At 43.6% G+C, this 25,776-nt stretch overlaps 1 protein-coding gene across 4 annotated transcripts in view; it reads left to right on the plus strand.

Annotated features, from left to right (window-relative positions):
* The first annotated feature begins 2,936 nt into the window (after window positions 1–2,936).
* Window positions 2,937–25,776, plus strand: part of Ccser2 (coiled-coil serine rich protein 2) — a 134,214-nt gene continuing 111,374 nt past the window's right edge. For 3 of the 4 annotated variants that reach the window (XM_004658007.2, XM_004658008.2, XM_045137187.1), the window contains exon 1: window positions 2,937–3,197. The gene's annotated coding sequence lies outside the window, so the exon portion shown is untranslated. Of the gene's footprint in view, window positions 3,198–10,015; window positions 10,200–25,776 lie in introns of all 4 variants that reach the window. The other variant, XM_045137186.1, reaches the window with a different exon arrangement.

Here is a 25,776-nt window from a genome sequence, read left to right on the forward strand (position 1 = left end):
CTTTCACTCCCAACCAAACTTGATCCTTCCACATGTCCTGCATGACATGGCGTGTAGGAAATGTAAGTAATAAAAACTTTCTTTCAATGCATTCACCTCCCTGTGTCATCACAGTCATCCAGTAAATTAAAATCCCCTGGGCACACGTTGAAACAAGTGACTAATGGAAATAGAATCATTCTGACATAATGACAGCCAAGGAAATGAGAAAATTGGGACAAAGACAAAATAGGAACAGGAAAAATTAGATGAAGCCGGGAGAAATTTATATGCAGCAAGTACCTGGTCAGGATCATACCTTTGTAGAAGAGGGAGGGGAGGGAGATCTAGTACTTTACATCTGCCAAATAAAACTGAACGCATGCTCATCCCCAAGCTTCCAGGGAAAACAAACAAGTGGGTAAGAGAAGCAAACCTCTTACTGGTTTTCGGAACTCAGAGATCTGCTTCCTTCCCCCATATCGTCATATGGAGACCATTGAGAATGTAGCATCTTGTGTAGCTCCCAAGGACAAGCTGTGGGGAGCCATCTCTTTCCCACCTCCCAATTTAGCTGATGGCATAAACCCCAAAGTACATTTTAGTAACCTCATCTCTTGAGTGATGTGCTTGAAGGGGATGTTCAAGATTTTCTGGTCTAGTGTTTGCTTTTCCAGTGATCTCTATAGAAAAGGAAATGTGCTCATATCTAGTCTTACTCAACATTTTAAAATTTGCACATTGTCATCCAAGAAATGAAAATTTTATATTGCTATTCAATCTTTGATTTACAAATGTCTTTCTTCTAAATCTATATATATGTAGATGTACATATATATATTTATATATGTATATATATACACACATGTGTGTATATATATATGTATGCATGTGTGCATGTGTGTGCGCTTTATAAATCAAACTGTGAACATCACTATTGCAGGAGCTTTTTAGGTAAAAGCCTGTAGTCTAGCAGTCCCAATAGGTTAGGTTTGACCACCCATGCCCAATTCTCCAATAGAGATAAGTAATAGTGAGAAGTAGGGAAAAGAGGTTCATTCAATGTGGTCACATTGGGTAGAGGAATAAACAAATGGATGTAAGGATCTCCAAACTGTTTAACCAGAGGGAAGGAGATATGCATAATTAGGTCCTGCCCAGCCCTTCACTGACTCTTTGTTCTCATGTAGCGTTGTCCTGTAGGATGGTCCAGTAAATTGTCCCAACTGTGTGAAATCTCTTCCTGGGAGTCAAGTTCCTCCTCTGGCCTTCACTTAGAAGGGTGGCTTATGCCAGGGGGAATTTAAAATTTTTGCATCCAATGTTTCAACAATCTGATAAGCAAAGGGAGGGGCACAAGTGTCTCTATTTTAGAAGCTTACCTCTCCTGCCAGGATGGTCATATCACTGGTCTGGGACATAGAAGTAGGTATTTTTCAAGAGGTTCCTTTGTTTTTTAATTTAACTTTTAATTCATTTTTAAAATTATGGACATACTTAGAATGGATATATTGTGTGTTGGTACTATCCTTTCCTTCATCCTTGCCTTCATTCTGCTGGGGGCCCTCCTCAGTGGGGTTGCTGGTATTCCCCATGGGATTGTGGGTATGTGCTGTGAGAGCAGCAGGAAGTTATTGGAGGGAGCGATGTCTCTGGGTATGAAGTACCATCCCATGGCTCTTACCGTCTTTCTGCTACCTCTTCCACAAAATTCCCTGAGCTGGGGTGAGTGTGTTTTAAGGTCTACTTCAGTGATGAGCTCTTAGGAGCCTCTGCATCTCTGATTTGGTAGGTGTTGAGTATCCTCAGCGTCTGTCTCCTTCACCCTGGCGCTGACTGTCAGGTTCACCATGGAAGCAGCGCTCTTGCTCCTCTCCCCACTTCCTCTGCGGTTTCAGCTGGGCCTTGACTGAGATGAGAGGGGTGGTTTATCTCCTCGAGTCTCGCTGTCTTTTGGAAAAGAAAAACAGATTCTCCAATGCAGAGTGAAATTAGCATAGGTTAAATGGGATAAGCGTGTCATTAATCTAGGGAGAATTTGATGGCTGTAGCATCTCTTTCAGCCAAAGACTAATGGGATCTTGACACTAGAGAGCATAATCCTATGGGGACAAAGAGGTTCCTTCTAAATGTTATGTACGGCAGTGGAAATGGTGGGGGACCCCAATGATTTCAGAGCAGGTAGCCTAGCACTAGATCAAGGGTTAGCTGTGGGGCTTTAACAGCCAGTCAGATCCAGCAGGCTTGCTTGGCGGAAGACTCAAGGACTGATCCAACCATCTAAGAAGGAAGGAGAGATGGCTTGTGGGTGATAACCACCCAAAGCGAAGCGAGACCTGGGTCCCTGGCCAATGGAACTCTGATAAGGGACAGCATAGGACACCTTGGATTCTCAGCCCTGGGGTGCCCCCAGTTTCCCCTCATCTCAGAGTTCAGGGTGCTGGCATGGTGGCACGGACCTTCAAATGCAGAGGTGTGTGTTTCCCATCTCTCCTGACTCGTTCAGTCTGCACAGGGAGCTGACAGGTCCGCCCATGGGGCCGAGTCGCGGACGTGAGTCCCGAGAGAGGCCACTTGCACGTGAGGGCAGCCACGGGCAGGCGGGAAGAAAAACAAAACCAAAGCAAAACGCCTGAGTCAGGGGGCAAAGAGGCAAGGTCAGTGGAGCCCGGGAGGGAAGGGCGCGGGGCGGGGCGGGGCGGGGCGGCTGGAGCGAGAGCGGGGCGGGGCCTGCTATAGGCTGAGGCTGGGAGTCAGGCGCAGGGGGCGTGGCTTAGGCCTGTGAGGCTCGCGCCTGCGCACGGGCTTCCTGCGGGGGCGGGGGAGGGAAGGTGTGAGGCGGTGTCGCGCACGCGCGGTGCGCGGGGCTCCTCCCCCTCCCCTAGGAGGGCGGAGTCCGGGCGGCCGAGGCCCGGCAGGAAGGAGGCGGGCTGGCGGGCGGGGAGTGAGGGAGAGGGGGCGCGGCGGCTGTGAAGTCGGGCGCTCCCTCTAGGCCTCGGACAATCCGCGATGCCGCTGCTGGCTGCTTCGGGCCGGGCGTGCGTGCGGCGGCCGGGGATGTGACCGGCGGGTGTTTCCCTCCCTCCCCGTCCCCCTGACCCTAACCCTAGCCCTCTCCCCTCCAGCCCTGGCCATACTTTTTTTTCTTTGCCATCCTCCGTCCCCGCCGGGCGCGGCTAAAGCGCAGCCCCGGAGGCAGCGGCGGCGACCTCAGCACGGTGAGAGCTCCGGGGCTCAGGGCCCGGCGCGCCGGCGTCGCGAGCTCCGGGCTGCCCGGGGATGAAGGGTGGGAGGTGGGTGGGGTGGGGGTGGGACGCGATCCGGGGCTGAGCGGCGGCATCCTCGGGGGGCCCGTCACCCTCGCAGGCCGCCCCGGGGAGCGGTCTTGACACGGGCGGGCGGGAGGGCGTGCGTGGAGCCCCGAGGCCCGGAGTCCCCGTTGGCCCCCCGCCGGCTGGGAGCAGGCGCCGAGGGCCGCGGGCGCCCCGGGGGCTTGGGGCTGGGATCCGACCTGGGCTTGGAGGTGTGTGTGTGGGGGGGGAGGTTGTGTGGGAAATCAGGGCGAGGAGGAGATAGATGCCCCGGGATTTGCCAAGCCAGGATGCTGGGTCCATCAGGGAAAGGACCAGGGTATTCCCAATGAGCCCGATGAGTAGGGTTTTTATTTTTATTTTTATTTTTTGTTGTTGTCGTGTCCTCCCCCCACTGCCACCTTAAATTACTGAGCCCAAACAATGACACACACCCTAGACACACACCCCGAGAAGAAAACTTTGGTGGCTCACCGCGTGCTGGAAGGTTCAGGTGCTTTTCCAGTCTCTTCTGTCAACCTCTGCTAGCTTTGTATGGTTTTGAAATGTACCCTCCCCCTTCTCTCTCTCTCTCTCTCTCTCTCTCTCTCTCTCTTTTTTTTTTTGACCCAAGTAAAAGGAGGAATGAATCATTCGTGGGTGGTCGGTGGTGGTGATCCAACTTCAAGCTGGAGTTTGGGTTTCAGTGATTTGCAAAATTCATCTTTATAGTTACCCAATCAGTTCAGGATTGCTGTTCCTAGAGGGGCCTTGGCGTTGTGGAAATGAGCGGTGCACAGTCTCTTCGTAGTCCCACACTGGAATGTACTATTTTAAGAAGACAGACAAGGAGCTTTAGACTTTGAAGAGCAGTCTTTTGGAAAGGCATTCATTTCCTCCAGAGTATTAAAATATTAACGACACATTCATATGGACAGTATTTTATTTATATATTTATTTATGAGAGAACGAATGAATGAATGTGGATGGAACCAGGGGCCTCTAGGCACTGCAAAAGAACTCTAGATGCATGTGCCATCCTGTGCATCTGGCTTATATGGGTTCTGGGGATTCGAACCTGGGTCCTTGCCACAGGCAAGCGCCTTAACCACTAAGCAATCTCTCCAGCCCAGTTTTTTTTCCTTTGAGGCAGAATCTCAGTCTAGCCCAGGATGACCCAGAACTCTAGTCCAGGCTGGCCTTGGTGGTCCTACTTAAGCCTCTCAAGTGCTAGAATTATAGACATGCTTCACCACACCCAGCTTGGACAGGTTTTTTTTCCCCCCCAAAAGCATAACTTTAGACTAAAGGAACTTATGTTTAATCAAATTTACTGCAAAAGAGAAATAAAAAAACATCGTAATTTGTAAACCATATATGATAAGGATATAAACATTCAGAATCCTTTACCAGAGGTCAATTTTCTTTCTGGACTTGATTAATGTTTGTCTCTTAATTTATTAAAACATGTTGCTCATTTTTTAAAAATTTGATTTGCTTTTATTTATTATTTGAGAAGAACAGACAGAGAAAGAAAGAGAGAGAAAGAGAGAATAGGCGCTCCAGGGCCTCTAGCCACTGCAAAGGAACTCCAGACACATGCACCACCTTGTGCATCTGGCATACCTTGGTACTGGGGAATTGAGCCTTGGACTGGGGTCCTTAGGTTTCACATGCAAGGGCTTAACCACTAAGCCATCTCTCCAGCCCATGTTGCTCATTTCTCATATGGCGGTCTTCTTTTGTGTTCTGAGTAACGTTGACCTCAAATAATCCTTAGGTTAAAAATACACTTTTCCCAACCCTTTAGTCATAATTGGAACTGTCTTCAATTGTTACTGTGCCAAAGTGAGAAAGAGCTAACAGTTCTCCTGGAGCAGGAATTCTTCAAGTTTTTATTCTACCTTTCCACAGGTAGAATTTTTTGCATGTTGCCTTACTTTTATGGTATGGGGTATGAAGAGGACTTGGATTTCATGTTTAGAAGTCTTTCAATGAGGGGCTGAAGAAATGGCTTAGTGATTAAGGCATTTTGCCTGCAAAACCAAAGGATCCCAGTTCGACTCTCCAGGACCCATGTAAGCCAGATGCACAAGGGGGAGTATGCATCTGGAGTTCCTTTGCAGTGGCCAGAGGCCCTGGCGTGCCCAATTCTCTCTCTCTCTCTCCTGCTCTCAAATAAATAAATAAAATGTATTTTTTTTAAAAAAAGTCTTTCAATGACTCTTCACAGTCTAAATTGGTAACATTCAGTTTTTCACAATTTTGGGTACTTGTCCACATTCTAGTTTCATCTGCAATGATGCTGTCTTCTCAGTGTGACTATTTGTAGTTCACACATGGTACCTTCCTTACACCGTTCATTCTGTTACGAGTTTTTGTCTTCGTAGTAAACATCTTGGATCTTACCAAAATACTACCTCAGAATCTTGTCCAGACATCTCATTCTTCTAATTGTGAGCTTAGGTGCCCAAAATCTATTTACTGGATGCATTTTGTGGACTGGTTCTAGACTTGAATATTGATTTAAGATAAGCAAAATATGTTTAGGTTGTCTCTTTCAGCATCAGAAAATTTAGAATAAATACAATTAGTAGCGTCTAATGAGCTGAAAATGAAGTAAAATTTTTTTTTTTTTGGTAACAAATGGAATTCTAATATGATGGAAATAAACTAAATTCCTTTTGGAAAGCTGGAGTTAGAGAGCATTGCCAATAAGGATTACTGCCTCATTGGTTCTGGAACTTTATGTTGAGGTGCAGTAATTTGCCCAAGGTCACATGGGTAGAAAGGGACAGAGCTGAGAATATGATCCAGGTATTTGACCATCTTTGTATTTCAACTTTGCTCCCTGTTCTGAAATATATATTATTTACTTATTTGAGAAAGATTATCAGTGTGATAGCCCAGACTGGCCTGGACTCACAAGGTTTCCTAACTTGGCCTCAAACTCTTCACAGTTCTGCCTTAGTCTTCATAGTGTTGGGATTTCAGATAATGTACTGCCAATGCCACGTGTGTAATTCTTAGTCATTATTTGACCATCTGAGTGAGGGTTGGGTGAGAACTGGGTACTTGTTAGGATTCTGTTGCATAAATAGATACCAGATTTGAAAGAATTAGCAGATTATTTTGTTCAACTCTTAACATTTTTACCATGAAACAGTTAAAGCAAGTAACTTGCCTGAGATTACATAGAATCACCTCTCATGACCTTAAGATTGTGCAGTTTTCCTGCTCCTGTGAGCCAATCTGCTTGTACTTTCTACCTTCCTAGATGCCACTCCTAGTCCTTAAAGCTCTTGAGTGGCGGAGAAACAAGATCCCTCACTGGGGAACTAGGAGAAAGTGAGCCTTTCCCATCTATGGAGCCATAGTTGGTGCTTTGGTGTTGGGGTCCTCTGATCACCATATGGAGATCTTGTAGACAGTCTCTTGATGTAAAATGAGATTTTGACATAATACAGTTACAGAATAGCTTGGCTAAAATTATATGCATGATTTGTCTGTATGTAAAAAGAGCTGCTGCTTCTGTGTGATAGCTTTTTAGGGATTCATGATTGTGGTTATATGTTTTTTGACAAGTCAGTTTTGACATCTTCACCTTGTATAATGGGCTTGACCAATTACAACAGGCTTTTTACAAATAATATAATTGTTAAATAAGGTCAAAAGAATATTTATTTATTTCTTGTTGTGTCTGTGCCGTTTTATACCATTAGTTGAAATATCAATGTAATGTTTAATATTTACTTTAATATTTGATACATTTTCTTTTTGAAATTTTTTTTTTTTACCTTTGGATTATTATACAATGTTATAAAAATTGTTACTGGCATCCATGCTGCTTATCATTTTGTAAGTAGTTCAGTTACTATACTTGACCTTCAAGACCTTTCTAAAATACTACCTGAGTCTTGTCCAAATAGTCCATCCGTCTTGCCCTCTCTGATCCTGTGGAGTGCTGTCATTCTGCAGTTCTCATTTTGTAGCATCTTTGTCACGAACTAAAGGCCCCTGAAAGGAACAGCAGCCTCAGAGTCGATGAAGGAGACACTGACTGACATTTTACTCCCCTTACTCCCAGGTCGGCTGTCACCCTAGCGCAGTCTGACCTAGAATTTACTCTGTAGCCCAGGTTGGTCTTGAATTGAGGGTAATCCTCTGCACCTCAGCCTTTTCAGCGCTGGGATTAAAGCTGTGAGCTACCATACCCTGCTTAAATTTTGTTTACAGCCTTTTGTTTTAAGTTTTTAAAAATACTGATTTGAGAGAAGAAGAGAGTCAATATGGTCACGCCAGGGCCTCCTGCCACTGCAAACAGACTCCAGATGCATGGGCTCCTTTTTGCTGTGGTTTTATGTGGGTACTGGGGAATTGAGCTGAGCAGTTAGGATTTGTTTGCAAGTACCTTTAACCACTGGGCCATCTACCCAGCCCTCATTTTTTTTTTTTTAAGCTGTCTTAAATTTGATTATTTCAAGTGAGGATAAGGGTACTTGCTACCTAACAAACAGCAATTTTTCCCCCAAGATAGGGTCTTGCTGTAGTCCAGGCTGACCTGGAATTCACTATGTAGGCTCAGGGTTGCCTTGGACTTGGCAAACCTCCTACCTCTGCCTCCTAAATGCTGGGATTAAAGGTGTGAGCCACCACACCTAGTTTAATCTTTCTAGTTTAATTATCTCCTATGGATTATTTTTCTTTGCTTAAGTATTTCCACCAATTTCTATTAGTATTAGTACCTTAAGTATACTAATTGAATTGAAAAATGTTGCTAGTCTACTTAAGTTTTAAAACATTTTATTTACTTATGAGAGAGATAGAGAATGGGCGGGCCAGGGCACCTCACTGTTGCAAGTAATGTATGTGCACCTTGTGCATCTGGCTTTACAGGGGTACTGGAGAATTGAACCTGGGCCAGGAGGCTTTGCAGGCAAGCACCTTTAACTGTTGAGCCACCTCTCCAGCCCCTATTCTACTTAGTTTTTTTTTTTTTTTTCTTTTTTGAGACAGGGTTTCCTGTAGCCCAGGCTGACCTTGAACGCCTGGTCATTCTACTTCTACCCACGTGCTGCTGCGATTATAGGCGTGTACCACTATGCTTGGTTTATTTTTGATACTTTTAGTATTAAAGGCTTTGCAGTTTTATAATTTTATTAGCTTCCTGGCTTTTAAAGAATGATTTGTGATTTTTATTTTTAATAGTGAGATCTGAGAGTGATGTTATGCCACCATCTGATGCTTACTGTCTTAAAAAAATAGTTATTTATTTGAGAGAGAGGGGGCAGATAGAGGGAGAGAGATGGGAGAGAGAGAGAGACAGAAGCAGACAGACAGACAGACAGACAGACAGACAGACAGACAGAATGGGCACAATAGGGCCTCCAGCCACTGCAAACGAACTCCAGATGCATGCGCCCCCTTGTGCACCTGGCTTACATGGGTCCTGGGGAACAGAAACTCATCTTTAGGCTTCGCAGGCAAGTGCCGTATCCACTAAGCCATCCCTCTAGCCCCATGCTTACTTTTATTACACTTCTAAAGCCAGCCTCCATGCCTGGCTGGTATTTACTTTTAGAAAATAATTTACAGGGCTGGGGAGATGGCTCAATTGGTGCACAACGCTGAGAATCTCAGTTTGAGTCCCCAGACTCCATGTAAATGTGGAAGCTTTGGCTGGCTTTTGTAACCCCAGTACATTTTGCAGAGAGACAAGAGAGTTTCCCAGAAGCGTGTGAACCCAGAAACCCTGCCTCAAACAAGATTGAAAGTGAGGATCAACCTAAAAGATGTCCTCTGGCCTCCACACGCACACTGTGGCATGTACGGGCCCACACTAACACAATGAATGAATGAATGAATGAATGAATGAATGAATGAAATAAGTGATGAGGAAATGAGGAAACGGAGTATTAGAACATTAGATTATCTAGCATCGCAGTTCTCCAAGTCTTCAGAATCAAAACCTTTTGTATACTTTTAAATTTTGAGTGTCTTAAAGCTTTTGCTTATATGAGCTATACTTTTAAAAAAATATTTGTCAGAATAGAAATATGAACATGAAATTTAAAACTGTTGCTTAGAAGAATAATAAATCTCCTGTATATTAATATTATGGTAAATTTTAGACAAACCACAAATTTCATGAAGGTCATTTCTGACTTAAAAATACATGGAACCAAAATCTTGTTATCTACTCCCTTTGGGAAATGATGCATTCTAGAGAGATCAGATAGGCCAGGACTGTAGTTACCAGATACATTGTACTGATAACTTGTCATGATGTTTCCTTCTTACTCCGTATAGCCACCATGAAGGTAGCTTCTTTTGTAGCTGCATTTTGGGGATAAGATGTAGAGTGACCTGCTAAAGGTAACAGCTAGTAACCAGTGTAATGGGGATTTAGTCTGACTTTTTTTTTTTTTTTTTTTTTTGAGGTAGGGTTTCACTCTAGCCCAGGCTGACCTGGAATTCACTATGTAGACGCATGGTGGCCTCGACCCCATAGCAATCCTACCTCTTGCTGGGATTAAAGGCGTGTGCTGCTAGTCTGCCTTCTTCGGAAGAGGTATGAAGGATTTGCATTCTTCACTTAGACAGTTGAAAGATAACTATATTTCTCAAAATAAGACCCTCAGTCCAGGAGTGTTGATGCTTTTTTTTCCTGTTTACTGTGTTTATTAGTAGCTTAATTTGAATCTTTGAGGATTGTTGGTCTTAAAATAGGTATGTTTCACTCTTAGGGAGATGGCTGATGTAAGAACGTGGAAAGACTGAACTGTGTTTCACAGGGAACATGACATAGATCATATGAGAGATGAAGTCTGAACTGTGAGGTGGAGGTGGAGATCAAGGTTGTTCCTGAAAAATGCAAGACTGAGTAACTGATTTACAGAGAATGGGAAGAGCTGAGTAGGGCACTGACAGGTAATGTGTTTTCATAGCACTTTCTTACAGTTTTCATTGCACGGAGTGTGATGTATCGTGCCTTAATCTGGTGACACATCGAATCCCTGACAGATTGTGTGCCTGTCAGTGGTAAGGCCTGAGAGGAGGGTACATGGGAACCTGGGTAACAGTGTAGAGGAAGAGGGCAAGGGCCTGATCTGGGAAACACCGGATCTCAGTCAGCGTAGGTGGAGGAAGAGGAGCTCCCGGGGGATGGCGAGGAGCAGAGAGTCTTGGTGTGTGGAATGCCACTTCAGAGTATGGCTAGTTCTGCTCTCTGCCCTCCCGGGACATGTTTCTCTTGTTACTGCCCCTTTGCCCCCACCTCATGCCTTGGTCAGTGTCCTGTGGCTTCCTGTGTGTTTTGACTTACTGCCTTTTTTGGTTTCTTTCTTCTGCTTGCTAGGGTGTTGAGGCTGGGGTGTGACTCAGCCTGTGGGAGTTAGCCAATCAGAACACTCCTTTCTTTATGAATCTTTGAGGTTTTAGCTCTTCTTTAGTGAGCTAATTGCTTTTATGTCTCAGAGTGAACATCTCTTCCTTCAGAGACGTCTGGGTGCCTGAATTGAGGTCTGGAGCCATTGGAGAGCCAACGGAGAGAGTCTTAACTGCTGCAGCCATTACAGTGGAGTCGTCTCCTGTCTGCTCTCCTCTGTTGAGTGGAAGCTGACTGTGCATATGGTGGGAGGATCCTCTTTGAGGATTGTTGGTTTTAAAAATTGCATAGCTCATTCCAAATAATGAAGACCTACTCTGTTTTCTTTGTATGATTCTAGAAGATGTGTGAAGGACTGCCTTAAGTTTCTTTGGTCAATTTTTAACTTTCTTGATATGTCTGTTTTTTTAGTCACTCAAAAAAGGAATTTTCTTCAATTTTTTTTCTGCTACCATTTGCTCTTACCTCCCCACTGTCTGTACTTGCTAAGTAGAATAGAAAGGGACAGAGGAAAAACAGTCTCTTCTTTTCCATGCTTGTTACATTCTCCATCACTGCTTCTAGCAGGTTTTTTTTTTTTTTTTCCAAGGTAGGGTCTCACTGTAGTTCAGGCTGACCTGGAATTCACTATGTAGCCTCAGGGTGGCCTCAAACTCTCCTGATCCTCCTCCTATCTCTGCCTCCCCAACTCCCAGCCCTCTTGCATTTCTTTCTTTCTTTCTTTCTTTCTTTCTTTTTTTTTTTTTTTTTGGATTTTTCAAGGTAGGGTCTCACTCTAGCCCAGGCTGACCTGGAATTCACTATGTAGTCTCAGGGTGGTCTCGAACTCAGTAATCCTCCTACCTCTGCTTCCCAAGTGCTGGGATTAAAGGCGTGCGCCACCTCTTCTTGCATTTCTAAAGTAGGAATGATAGGATCATCTCGGGACTCCCTAGCTGAGGATTCTGGATACCTCAGTTTTGATCCATGATTTCTGTTCTCGTGTCTAGTATTGAAAAGCCTGATGACACCTCTTATGCTAATAGGTGTTTTTTATTTCCCAACATTCTGTTTCTCTTTAATATGGAAAAAGAGGGCTGGAGAGAGAGCTCGTTGGCTAAAGGCACCTATTTGCAAACCCTGATGGCCCAAGCTTGATTCCCCATTACCCACATAAAGCCACATGTACAAAGTGGCACATGTGTTTGGAATTTGTTTTCAGTGGCAGGAGGCCCTGACATGTCCATTCTCTCTGTGTGCAAATCAATGATAAATACAAACATTAAAAAATTAAAATGGGAAAATTAAAAAAAGTCAGTGTTGTGGCTTTGAGTTATCTGCTCTCCTCCCAGTCCTCTCTCCTCCCAGCCCCCCCTTCCCAGTCCTCTCCCCATACTTAAGATACCGGATCCTTGATGACTGAACCGCTAGTGTATACACCAGGGACAACAGAGAGACAGACACCAGAAGGTTCTCTGACTTGTTCTTGTCATTGCCTTAATGATATTTGGTTGCAGCCTTGAGTGCTTTGTGGAAATTTGAGAGCTTTCTCTGACCATTATGTCTTGGCAGCTGGAGTTAGTGTTGGAAGTTACAGTTTTCTCAGAAGAACATAATTTGGAAAAGCATGAGCTGTTCATAACAGCCATTAATGTAGGATGAGGTTGGTGTTATTCTGGTCAGGGTTGGTAGACCAGTTTACAGGAAGCAACCAGGTGGTATTCCAAGGACGAGGAGGCCAGGGCAGTCATCTTTTCTTTTTCCCTCCTCCCTTTCTATACTCCTCCTCGTTGTCTGGTAGTGACGGACAGAGCTTAGTTCTGTGCTGGGCTCTGTGGCCCCTCCTGCAGGTGGCGCTTTCTTTCTCAGGCCTTGAGAACGGCTGCATGGATACATTCTCCCACTTTGGCTTTTGACACCAGGTCCTGAGTCTGGGTTTTCCTCTCTCATTCACCCATTCATCTCTCAGTAGGCATGTGAGCGCTTGCTAGGAATAGCGCAGCAAGCAAAGCAAGTTCTGTGGCGCTGTGGCGCTTGCCTTCAAGTGACAGGATGCAGGAAGCCTAGTGCTGTGGAGACTAGGAAAGGCGAGCGAGGAGAGGAGCGCACGCGAAGAACACCGCCCGGGCTCCCGCGGGGACTGGGCCTTGAGCGAAAGCCATCTGTAACGCTGGGGAGAACATCTGATAAGCCTTGCAGAGGATCCTGTGCGCCACAGCTCGCTGTTTCCAGAGTGACAGGCGTGTCAGTGAGGGGACTGGGAGTTGCCCTGTGGTTAAAGTGCCTGCTGTGCCCTCACATGACTGGAGTTTGTATCCTCAGAACCCGTGCAAAGCCGGACACATGGAGCACACATGCACGTGTTGGTAATTCTGAGGTGCCTCTGGCTCTGTGGGAGCTCTGAAGTCTCTGCCAAGCTAGTTGCAGAGGCCATGATAGACGGAGACCTTGTCTCTAACAAGGTAGTGGGCAGATACTAGTATCTCAGGTTGTCCTCTGACCTGCACCTGAATGCTGTGGCCTGTGCGCGCACATGCATGCATGTTCTCATGTACCCCAAACTGAGCGAAGGCTCTGAGCGGAACGATTGTCAGGTGACATGTGGCAGGGGCCTAGGTTTGGGGTGGTCAGATCGTATGTGGCTGTATAGGCCGCTGTGACTTTGGCTTTTCCTCTGAAACGTGCAAAGCCAGTGGAGCATTTTATTTTGCTTTTTTTTTTTTTTTTTTTTTGTAGTGCTGGGGATTGAACTCCAGGTCCTTGGTGCAAGACAGGTGTTGTACCATTGAGCGATAACCCCAGCTCGACTTGTACATAGCGCTCCCAGCCGCCAAGCAGAGATGTTAGCCGTAGGGCAGGATGAGATCATTCAGCAGGCTACGTCGGCTCTCTCCGGGGAGGTGAGGGTATTGATTCTAGGCAGAAATTGGGGGAAGTACTCCCATTCTGTGTACATTTTGAAGATAGAGTCAACAGTAGGATGATGGATAGGACACAGCTTGAAACTGGAATGGAATTGACATTTACTGGGATGAGAAGACTGCAGAAGAAGCAGGTTTTAGGGGGAAATAATGAGTTCAGCTGTGGATATGCTAAGTTAGCAGTCCAGGTGGAGCTATTGTATAAGTATGTACGTATACTGAGTCTGCAGTTTACAATAGAGGTCTAGGCCAGAGATGCAAGTTTCAAGTGATTGGCACGATAACATTTAACACCTCAACGACTGATTAAGATAGGGGATGGAGGGCTGGAGAGATGGTTTAGTGGTTAAGGCATTTATTTGCCTGTGAAGCCACAGGACCCAGGCTTGATTTCCCAAGACCCACGTAAGCCAGATACACAAGGTGTCACATGCATCTGGAATTCGTTTACAGTGGCTGAAGGCCCTGGCATGCCCATTCTCTCTCTCTTTGTCTCTCTGTCTCTATATATATATGTATATGTATGTATGTATATATCTGCCTCTTCTTCTCTCAAATAAATAAAATCAATAAATATTTAACAAAATAAGATAAGTTAAACTGGGAATGGTGGTGCATGCCTTTAATCTCAGCACTTGGGAGGCAGAGATAGGATCACAGTGAGTTCGAGGCCACCCTGAGACTACAGAGTGAATTCCAGGTCAGCCTGAGCTAGGCTGAGACCCTACCTCGAAAAACAACAAACAAAATAAATAAATAAATAAAAAAGATAGGTTAGGGAATGAGTGTGGGAGGAAGAAGTCCATAGAATTCCTTTGGGATCTGGTAATACTGAAAGAGAGATACAGACAGCACAGGCAGAGGGACGCGCATGCGCGCACACTAGCGAGAGAATAGGAAGCACGCCGTGAAGAAGGAGAGGAGTATATGGTATCCATGAAGCCGAGGGAAGTGTTTTATAATCCGCTGTGCCCGTAGAGACCTAAGAAGTAACAGGTTCAACTGCTCGGTTTCTGGGGGATGTGGATGTGCAAGCTTGATTAGATGGGTTTGAGAGAGAAATGGCAGACAGGAATTGGAGACAGCAGGGCTAGACAGTTTTTGTTTTTAATTATTTATTTGTAAACAGAGAGAGAGGGGGAGGGAGAGAAAGAGGGAGGGGGAGAGAGGGGAGGGGTTGGGGAATGGGCAAGCCGTGGCCTCCTGGCACTGCAGATGAACTCCAGATGCATGCACCACTTTGTGCATCTGGCTTTATGTGGTTACTGAGAAATTGAACCTGGGTTGTTGGCTTTGCAAGCAAGTGCCTTTAACCACTCAACCATTTCTTTAGACCTGGCAGCTCTTACAAGAAGATTGGTAGAGTGAATTTAAAAAGGTGGCAGGTGGCAGGACCTGGTGACACCTGCTTGTAATTCTAGCACTCAGGAGGCAGAGTTCAAGGCCATCCTGAGACTACATAGTGGAATTCTAGGTCAGCTTGGGTTAGAGTGAGACCCTACCTCAAAAAACTTTAAAAAAAAAAAAAAAAGGTGACAAGTGGAATCAAGCAGTTATTCTTTTTAAAAAATTTTTCTATTATTATTTTTTATTTTTCTTTTATTATTTTTCTTTTTTTTATTAATTAGTTTTGTACTGAGAGAATACAGTCAGTTTGGTACCATTGTTAGGCTCATCCATGACCTACCCCTTGGCCCCTCTAACTCCAGAATGCAATTATTCTTTTTAAAAAGGTAAGTTCTTTCGTAGCATAGTTATATGTGTAAATTCATTATGTATACTTAATAGAGTAATCCAACAGAAAATAATTTTAAAGAGGCACAACTTTTTATTTAAGAGGCATATCTTTGAGGCATAAGTAAAGTTAATTTCATTCTAACTTAAGTATCTCAGGTGCATTGCTATCACACTTGATCTCGTCCAGTCAGTCACTATTTTTTCACAGCATCGTTAGAGATGCTGTGTTGCTTTTCTTGCTGCTTTGACAGAATATCTGGCATAATGAGGAGGGAGGAACGACTGATTTTTGGCTTTCGGTTTGAGAAGGTACAGTCCAGGATGGTGGTGGAGGCGTGGCGGTGGGGTGCAAGGCAGCAGGTGACATCAAGCTGGCAGTCAGGAAGCAGAGTCTGGGGCCAGAAGCTGGACTGGCCTGTCACTTTCAAGGCCTACCCTCAGTGACTGACCCACTTCCCCAACTTCCTAAAGGAGTCCTGCTTTGCGAAGGTTCCACAACTCCAAAACAGCCCCACCATCTTGTTACCAGTGGTTCAAACACATGAGACTTTGCGACATGTTAGTCTAAAGTATACTGTATGCACTTGTGTATTCCTTTTTTCCCCCTCAAATAAAGATGGTGGCTATGGGGGAGAAGTGTTGAAGAATACGTGCCCTTCCATGATTTCCTAGAACAGAGTGTGTGACTGGTTTTCAAAATGGAAGTTTTTTTTTTTCCTTTTTTTTCCTCAATTTTTATTAACATTTTCCATGATTATAAAAGTATCCCATGGTAATGCCCTCCCCCCCCACTTTCCCCTTTGAAATTCCATTCTCCATCATATCCCCTCTCCATCTCAATCAGTCTCTCTTTTATTTTGATGTCATGGTCTTTTCCTCCTCTTATGATGGTCTTGTGTAGGTAGTGTCAGGCACTATGAGGTCATGGATATCTAGGCCAAAATGGAAGTTTTTTAATGTAGGTAACCATAGTGTGAATGAATCATTAGGGAATGAATTAGTTGTCTAATATTTGCTGACTTACTTGTAGTAGTTTTGTACCATGCTGGGTTTGATGTAGGCTCTGCAGATTTGAATTTTCCATCCTTCTTCTGAGTGGTGAGAGTACCCATGCCTCCTCCTCTGGGAAAGTTGGTAGGCATATTTTTATCCTGCCACTTCTACTTGTTTCTCATCATATTCTCTGATGCGTTTCTCTAACATTTTAACATTTTGTAGTTATTTTACTGAAATATTTGCCATTTTACTTATTGCTTTCATGATTGATGTTTTACCTTCCATTTACAGGCACAGTAAATTTTTGTTGAGTGAATGGTTGATTAAAGCAACTTAATTGGTCAATTTTGACTTTTGATTGGCACATTTAGATGGTCATTTATACCATTTAATTTATACAAGATATAGTATATGATAAGGCTCAGTGTGGTGAGGCATACTTTTATTCCCAGTGCTCAGGAGGCTGAAACGGGAGGTTTACCATGAGTTCAAGGCCGGCCTGGAGCTACAGAGTGAGTTCCAGGTCAGCCTGGGCTGGAGTGAGACCCTGCCTCAACCCCTACTCCCATACAATGATAAGCAAATCCAATAACATTCTTATCTAAATCATCTTAGGAAACTAATATTTTATTAAATATTCTTCTTCTTCTTTTTTTTCCTATGTAGGATCTCACTGTACCCAGGGTAACCTGGAACTCACTCTGTAGTCCCAGGCTGGCCTCGAACTCACAGTGAACCTCCTACCTCTGCCCCCAGAGTGCTGGTATGAAAGGCATGCACCACCATGCCTGGCTTATTAAATATTCTTTCTTATTAGCAAATAGTAAGATTTGCTGGCAGTTTTATTCTATGTCCCAGATTTCTATTTGTATCTGGAATTTACTCCTTCTGGTTCCCTTTTTGTTCTCTCTGTCTTTAATACCTGTAGTTGGAGGTCCTCAGTCACCCTTCCCACTAAGACTCAGCATGTCTTAAAACTCCTGCCTCCAGAGTGACCCCACACTAACCTCTCACCCACCGCCCTGCAGTTTACTTAGGTTTCTTCGCAGCGTTCATGTTTCATGTGTGGCCGGTCATTAGAATGACTGTGGTTTGCTGTTTGCTGTGGCCCTCATTTGTTAGTGCTGGTAATGACAGGCTGGGAAAATGAAGGTTGCCATCTGCCGATCATTATGATGCCATGTGATGAACATAGTAAAAGTGTCAATAGTGAAGAATCTAGGGCACCATTAGATGATAGTGTTTTTCCAACACACCACCCAGTGCAACACTTAAAACTGCACATGGATCTCCTACAGCGTCCTCCAACCTGACAGTGTCTACCCGGAGCTGCCCCAAGATTCCACTAGGTAAAGGTCCAGTCCTATGAGCATGTCCCCCACTTCAGATGCCAGTTGCAAGCTCCATGTTGGCCTGTGTTTATGACTAATAAGCACTGTAAGTCAGGGTCAGAGGGGCCTCTCCTTGTATTCACCTCATTTACATTCAGAATCAGGCAAACATTTTATGCTTGCCGGTTTATTATAAAGCATATGACAAGTTACTAGCTCTATGTAAAGTGCAGGCATGTGGGAGGGACTCATAGCTTCTATGTCTTTTCTGGTCACACTTCCTCCAGGCATCTGCACATACCCCACAGTCCAAAAGCTCTATGAACCCTGTTCTTTGGGGTTTTATGGAGGCTCCATAATGTAGATGATCGATTACATCATTGCTTATGTTGATCAGCCTGACCTTCAGCCTTTCTTTCCTCTCTGGAGGTTTGGAAGCAGGATTGAAAGTCCAGCCATCTAATCATGCCTTAGTCATCAAGCAGTCACCGTCCTGAGGTTATGTAGGCCCTGAGGCAAAACCAGTTTCCTCGTTAGCATATAAAAAATACCACCGGAGATTCTATGTATTTCTTTTTCTTTTTAATTATTTTGTTTATTTTTATTTATTTATTTGAAAGTGATAGGCAGAGAGAGAGAGCAAGAGAGAGAAAAAGAGAGAATGGGTATGGCAGGGCTTCAGCCACTGCAAACGAACTCCAGATGCATGCATCCCCTTATGCATCTGGCTTACGTGGGTCTTGGGGAATCAAGCCTCAAACCGGGGTCCTTAGGTTTCACAGGCAAGCATGTAACTGCTGAGCCATCTCTCCAGCCCTCCGTGTATTTCTTAAACCACATTATCCCAGGTATCCTGGGGTGGTATCTTTTTCATATTTTCCTTAAGTTTTTACTTTTGCTACCACCAGCCACCTTTAGTCTTTCATTTATTATTTGCAAACACAGAGAGAGAGAAAGAGAAAATGAATAAATAAATGTGCCATGGCCTCTTTGCACTGAAAACAAACTGCACATGCATATGTCACTTTGCATCTGATTTTATGTGGCTCCTGGGAAACTGAACCCTGGGCCATCAGGCCTTGCATGCAATTGCAATTGCTTTTAATCACTGAGTCATCTCTAGACCCACCTCCATGGTCTTGACACACTGTCTCCCTTTGCCGTTGAGAGCACACTCTCATTCATCCTTCATTCTTCTTTCTTAGTTGCCCTTATTGACTTGTAACCATGCACTCACTGCATCTTTATTGAGAAAGAGAGATGCAGTAGGACTGCAGACGAACTCCAGATACATGTACCACTTTGTGCATTTGGCTTAACGTGGGTACTGGGAAATTGAACCCAGGCCTGCAGGTTTTGTGAGCAGATGCCTTTGACTACTGAGCCCTAGCCCTCATTACATTTTTCTATCTTGGTTAATTTTGATGCAAGTGACTTAGGTACCCAAATTGTAAGCCTTGTGGTAGTCTCTGACTTCTGTGCTCGTATGTGAAATTTGTCATTAGTTGTCAAATCTTGTTGATGGATCTCTTCCTTTTCCATCTCTTTAAACTTTTTAGTATCCCGAGTTGACAGCTTAAAATGTCCCTTTCAAGTAAATCTTGTGCTTAGTCCTTGGTATTAGACCTGTATGGCATGTGGTTAGGAAGTACATGTTGATTATAGCCATTAGTAATGCTATAGGCAAAGTAATTTTGTGTTGATCTCCCTAGAATAGTACATGAGTCATGGACTAACCCTTTTGTATCTATTAAAGGCAATTTCCAGATATTTCTAGTAGATGCTTTGCTATAATCTCTGAATTTAGAGAGAAATTTAAGGGTTAGGAACATTATTTGCTATGGTAACTGGGAAAAAGCCTAGTGGAAACTGAGGTCTGGTTGGGAGAATTGCTGGAAATGATTTTACAGACACTGTCTTCATGAGCATGAAAATATATTAATAACACTTTATGCTTAGTGTCCAAATGCCAGTTTAAAAACAGTTAATTATAGGAAAAGCTCAAGATTTCCAGCAGACAAACATGTGAGCCTTAGTGTGGGGAATTTTAAATGAATACATTTAAGTAATACTTTGAAGCAATGCTGTTTAACTGCCAGCTAATGCCCAGAAGAAACTCTTGCTGGCATTGTTTAGTGTTCCTGGAAGTTACTGGCCTCATGTGGTGATACTTGAGATGTGGTAACATAATCATTGTTCTGCCACACCATCTAGTGTTTCAGAAGGAAATGGTATTGAAGAATTATTCTGCAAACCTGGATATAATGCTGGAAGAGCTCTTTAGTTTCCGTTGGTTCCTAACCATAAATTGTGGGTAGGATTTATCTAACTTACAAGATTATGAGAAAGCGCACTTTAAAACTTTAGAGTTGCCCAACGTAATGGCACTGAGCATTCAGGAGGCTGAGGTAGGTGGATTGGCAGTTCTGAATTACATAGTGAGACTTTGTCTAAAAACAAAAACAAAAACCCTTAAAAACTCCCTTATATTTGGAATGACTTAATTACTTATTTACAAAGATTGTATGTGTATTTTGAGAATATTTTGCAAAGGAAGTTTTTATGAGCTTTCTGATTTTTACTCACTTTTTTTTTTTTTTTCAAGGTAGGGTTTCACTCTAGCCCAATCTGACCTGGAATTCACTATGGAGTCTCAGGGTGGCCTCGAACTCATGGCGATCCTCCTACCTCTGCCTCCCAAGTGCTGGTGATTTTTACTTACTTTCTGATGAATTTAGGTCTTTATGAGGCCGGCAGTAGAGTTTCACTAGGATATTTCTTTGGAAGATCTGTTTGAACAATTTGTTTGAAGCAGTTTGAAGTAGAGCATGGGTGTGTGCAATCTTTTAGATTATATCAACTTTCCTAGGGCCTTCCCACTAGAGGGGGTGAGAAAGAATGGAGAATTCCCTTGAGTCGAGGCAGTAGTTCATGCTTCTGTCAAGTGCCTCGAGAGGGCACAGTGTGATCCGGGTCCTTTGGTTTGGTATTGCTGAGAGGGAGTACTGAGGTTAAGATCTCTATGTGTTGCACTGAGGATTGAACCCAGAATATCACATTGCTTAGCAAGCTGTCCTGTCACTAAAGTACATTCCTAGCCCATTTTGTATGTTTTCCAAGACTTTTAAATCATTTTAATTGTATTATGTTATATATCTCTGTGTTCCTACGTGTGACTGTAGCCCATTAGTACATCATGCTGAGAATACAGAGACCTGCTCCAGCTTCTGGTCTTTTACGTGGAGTCTGGGGATTGAACTTTGGTACCTCAGCTTGAACTCTGAGCACTTTATCCACTGAGCCTTCTTCCCAGCCCCTCACTTTGTATCTTTATTTTGGGACAGGGTCTGTTAAGTTGCCCAGCCTGACCTTGAATTCCCTCTGTAGTTCAGGCTCAGGCTGGCTCTTAATTGGTGCTTTTCCTGGCTCAGCCTTGGTTTTGCAGTCTTAGGTTCTTTCACAGATTAGCTGTGTATGGATGTATCATGTAATTTCTCCAAGTTTTAGTTTCCCTAAATTTGCAAAATGAGAATATTTTAGGAGCTGAGAGATGGCTCAGTGGTTAAGGCACTTGCCTACAAAGCCTAGCAACTCAGGGTTCATTTCCCCAGTACCCATGTAAAGCGAAATGCACAAGATGGCATGTGTGTCTGGAGTTTGCACCAGCTGTAGGTCCTCGTGCCCATACTTTCTCTCTCGCCTTGCAAATAAATAAATAAACGAACGTTATTAGGAAAGAACACTCTCACCATTTCGGTCTTTAAATGAATATGTCCCTGACACTCAGGTGCTTAGTACCGGTTGCTGCTGCTAGCACTGTTTGAGACATAGCCCAGGAAGGTTTTAAATAGAAGAGTGACATGATAAGATAGAAGTCTGAGTATTGATTTTGGAAAAAAGTGTAAAGAATGGATTATGGGGAACAAAGGGAAGGCATGGAATTAAGGCAGCGTGCTAGAATACTGGCTAGGGACGATGAGGTTCTGTGCTGAGACATGAGGTGATATTGGAGGGGGCAGGATGGATTTGAGGAATTTTGTATATGAGTTGGGGAGATCTGAGGGAACTAGGAGAATGGACAGCAAGGGTGTGACAAAGTACCCAGCAGTATACACTGTATTCTTCTCTTCCTAACTGGAAAGGTGAAGCTGGTAGTTAGATATTGTGGTCACCATTACTGAGGGCTTCTGGCTGAATGTGGCTGTCACTGGGGCTGGACCGTTGGAGCTCTTCTAGGTGGTCAGTATAGAAGAGTAACTTTGGGCAGCTATTCCACGCGTTAGGAAGCCCTCCTGAGTGCTGTGCAGACGTGACAAGAACCCCAGGTAGACTTGTGTCAGGTAGGGAGCAGCAGGAGTTTGTTCTAAGTGGTTGGAAGGACAACCGAAACCACAGGGTTGTGTTATATTTGAATTTGAGTGCCTTGAGTTCCGTCCTTGCTGAGTGGTAAAAGCGAATGGAGCCTTACTAGATAGTGACTGTTTTGTTAATTTGATAGCTTAAAAGTATAATTTGAAAGCATTTGGTAATTTGACATTTGGCAGTGGAACATTTTAAAGTGTTACTGTGTAATCATTTAGCAAAGATACTTTTCAGTTTTACTTGGAATACTTCATGGCATTCTTACTAAGTGCAGTTACCTTTGAAACTTTCATGCATAGCATTTGAAAAATACTTTTCACAGTAAATTGTTAAGGTTTTTTGTGCATGTGTTTAAAAACTTTTTTATTTGCTGATTTGCAAGCAGGACAAGAGGTGAGGAGAATGAGCAAGGTTACGCTGTTGACTGGGCCTCACTGCTGCAAACGAATGCCATATGCATGCATAACTTGGTGCATCTGGCTATATGTGTGCAATGGGGAATTGAACCCTGGCTGTAAGGCTTTGCAGACGAGTGCCTTTGATTGCCAAGTCATCTCTCCAGCCCCATAAAATTCTGTCTAAACATGGCATGTGTTTTCATGTCACTGAAATGTTCCTTACATTGTGTTGCTAATACTGGTTACATAGAATATACTTGGATTTTATTTATTTATTTATTTTTATTTTATAACAAAAATGTTTTTTCGAGGTAGGGTCTCACTCTAGCCCAGACTGACCTGGAATTCACTATGGAGTCTCAGCGTGGCCTCAAACTCATGGTGATCTTCCTACTTCCTCCCTGAGTGCTGGGATTAAAGGTGTGTGCCACCACACCTGGCATATACTTGAATTTTAATTTTTTTTGTTTATTTATTTATTTATTTAAGAGCGACAGACAGAGAAAGAGGCAGATAGAGACAGACAGAGAATGGGTGCACTAGGGCTTCCAGCTACTACAAACGAACTCCAGATGCGTGTGCCCCCTTGTGCATCTGGCTAACGTGGGTCCTGGGGAATCGAGCCTTGAACCGGGGTCCTTAGGCTTCCTAGGCAAGCTCTTAAGCACTAAGCCATCTCTCCAGCCCTACTTGGATTTTAAAGTGTGAGATTCATGCCTCAGCCTTTTACTTTTTATTATTTATTATTTTTTCTTATTTTTTGGGGGTTTTCAAGATAAAGTCTCACTTTGGTCCAGGCTGACCTGGAATTCACTATGTAGTCTCAGGGTGGCCTCAATCTCACGGTGACCCTCCTCCCTCTGCCTCCCAAGTGCTAGGATTAAAGGCATGCGCCACCACGCCTGGCTCCTTACTTTTTATTTTTATTTATTTTATTTTTCTTTATTTGAGAGAAAGTGAAACATCCAGTTACTGTGGCTCTAAAGTGAATCTGAGAAAGGGAGACACAAAGCTGAAAGGCAGCTGTCATTTAGCAGTCTGCTACAGATCAGGACATAGTACTTTCTGGAGAGCAGAGCTTTAGGTATTGTCCTTCAGGAGAGATTGCAGGTTGCAAGAAGCCTCCTACCGTCCTCCCCTTTTATACATCTTCTCTTTGTAGAGTGTGAGTTGATGCCTTATCTTTCTGGTGGGGACTCAGTTTTGGTTAATGAGAAAGAGAAGATGGCTGGATGGGCTGGACACTGGATAGGTAGACACATATAAGTGGAAGGAAGTGGAATTGTTTAGCACAAATAAGAGAAATCTGGGGCTGACCTATGCCCCACTCTTAAAGCCCTTCTTTCCAACTAGTTACTCTTCTATTTTGATGTCATCTGTATTTTTGTCTTTTTTTTTTTTTTTTGCCTTCATATGATGCAGGTCTTGTACAGATAGTGTCAGCCACTGTGAGGTCATGAGTGCAACACTGGCAGCCTTAAAAATTTATCTGGTAATTCATAGTTGGAGAAATGTTGCAAGGCCAAGAAGTATACAAAGAGTATTTGAATACCCGTTATCAAGATTTGCCTGCTAATTTATCATTTGCTCTCTTGCATATGTATGCACACACATTTATATTTATATGTATGTTTTTTGTATACATACATGTTTGCCTGTACATCATAATCCTTTACATCCTGAATATATATACACACACACACATGTAAATGTGTGTGTGTGTGTGTGTGTGTGTATGTGTATATATGTTTTTAAATTTTTAAAATTTTTATTTTTTTTGAGGTAGGCTCTCATTCTAGCTCAGGCTGACCTGGAATTCAATATGTAGTCTCAGGCTAGCCTTGGACTCACGGTGATCCTCTTACCTCTGCCTCCTGTGTGCTGGGATTAAAGGCGTGAGCCTTGCCTAAATATTTCTAAAAAAATATTCTATTATTTATTAGAGATTGAGAAAGAGACAGATTGGGGGAGGGAGAGAGAAAGAGAATGGGTGTTCCAGGGCCTCTAGCCACTGGAAATGAACTCCTGATGCATACACCACCATGTGCATCTGGCTTTACATGGGTACTGGGGAATCAAACCTGGGTCTTTAGGCTTCACAGGCAAGTGCTTTAACTGCTAAGCCATTTCTCCAGCCCTAAATATTTCTTTTAAAAAAAATTATTTATGCCGGCCATGGTGGCGCACATCTTTAATCCCAGCACTTGGGAGGCAGAGGTAGGAGGATTGCCATGAGTTCAAGGCCACCCTGAGACTCCATAGTGAATTCCAGGTTAGCCTGGGCTAGAGTGAGACCCTACCTAAAAAAAAAAAAAAAAAAAAAAACATTGTGTGCAGGGGTGGGGAGGAGAGGGAAGTAGGGAAAGAGAGAGGGAAAGAAAGAGAAAGAATGGGTGGACCAGGGACTCTAGGCAATGTAAGCAAAGTCTACATGCATGTGCTACTTTGTGCAGCTGGCTTTACGTGGTACTGGGGAATTGAACCCAAGTCATTAGTCTTCACAGGCAAGAGCCTTTACCACTGAGCAATCTTTCTCCAGCTCTAAATATTTCTATATGTATTTCCTAAGAATAGATTTTTTTTTAAAAATAAAATTATGGTTTTGGACTTTGTTGAATTGAACATTGATGGAATGGCTTAATCTACTATTTGTATTTAATTTTATTTCAGTTGACCTTGTCTCCTTTGCAGCATGTTGCCACATAACCTCACAATATAAAAAGGTTTAAATTTTAAAAAAATCTTTCTTTTTCTGTTTTTTTTTTTTTGAGGTAGGGTTTCACTGTAGTCCAGGCTGACCTGGAATTTACTATGTAGTCTCAGGGTGGCCTCGAACTCATGGTGATCCTCCTACCTTTGCCTTCCAAGTGCTGGGATTAAAGGCGTGCACTGTCATGCCTGGCTAAAAAATCTTTTTTTGAGAGAGTCTCATGTATCCCAGGCTTGCCTTGAACTTGCAGTATAGCCAAGGATGACTGAACTTCTGATCCTTCTGTTTCCACCTCTCAGTGTTGGGATTCTAGGCATGTACCTCTGTGCCTGGCGAGTTAATTGTCCTTAAAAGGTGCTCTACTAATAGTCTAAGGAGACCATGGAGAGGGAGAGCTGACTCCCGTTTTGCTTTTCTCCAGTCTTTCATATCTTTTTGTTGTTGTTGTTGTTTATTTTTATTTATTTATTTGAGAGTGACAGAGAGAGAAAGAGAGAGAGAGAGAGAGAGAGAGAGAGAGAGAGAGAGAGAGAGAGGGAGAGAGAGAGGACATGTGCCAGGGCCTCCAGCCACTGCAAATGAACTCCAGATGCCTATGCCCCCTTGTGCATCTGGCTAATGTGGGTCCTGGGGAATCAAGCCTCAAACCAGCGTCCTTAGCTGTCTCTCCAGCCCGAGAGTTATCT

The sequence above is a fragment of the Jaculus jaculus genome, chromosome 18 (genome assembly GCF_020740685.1).
Source record: "Jaculus jaculus isolate mJacJac1 chromosome 18, mJacJac1.mat.Y.cur, whole genome shotgun sequence".
In the NCBI taxonomy this organism is placed as follows: domain Eukaryota; kingdom Metazoa; phylum Chordata; class Mammalia; order Rodentia; family Dipodidae; genus Jaculus; species Jaculus jaculus.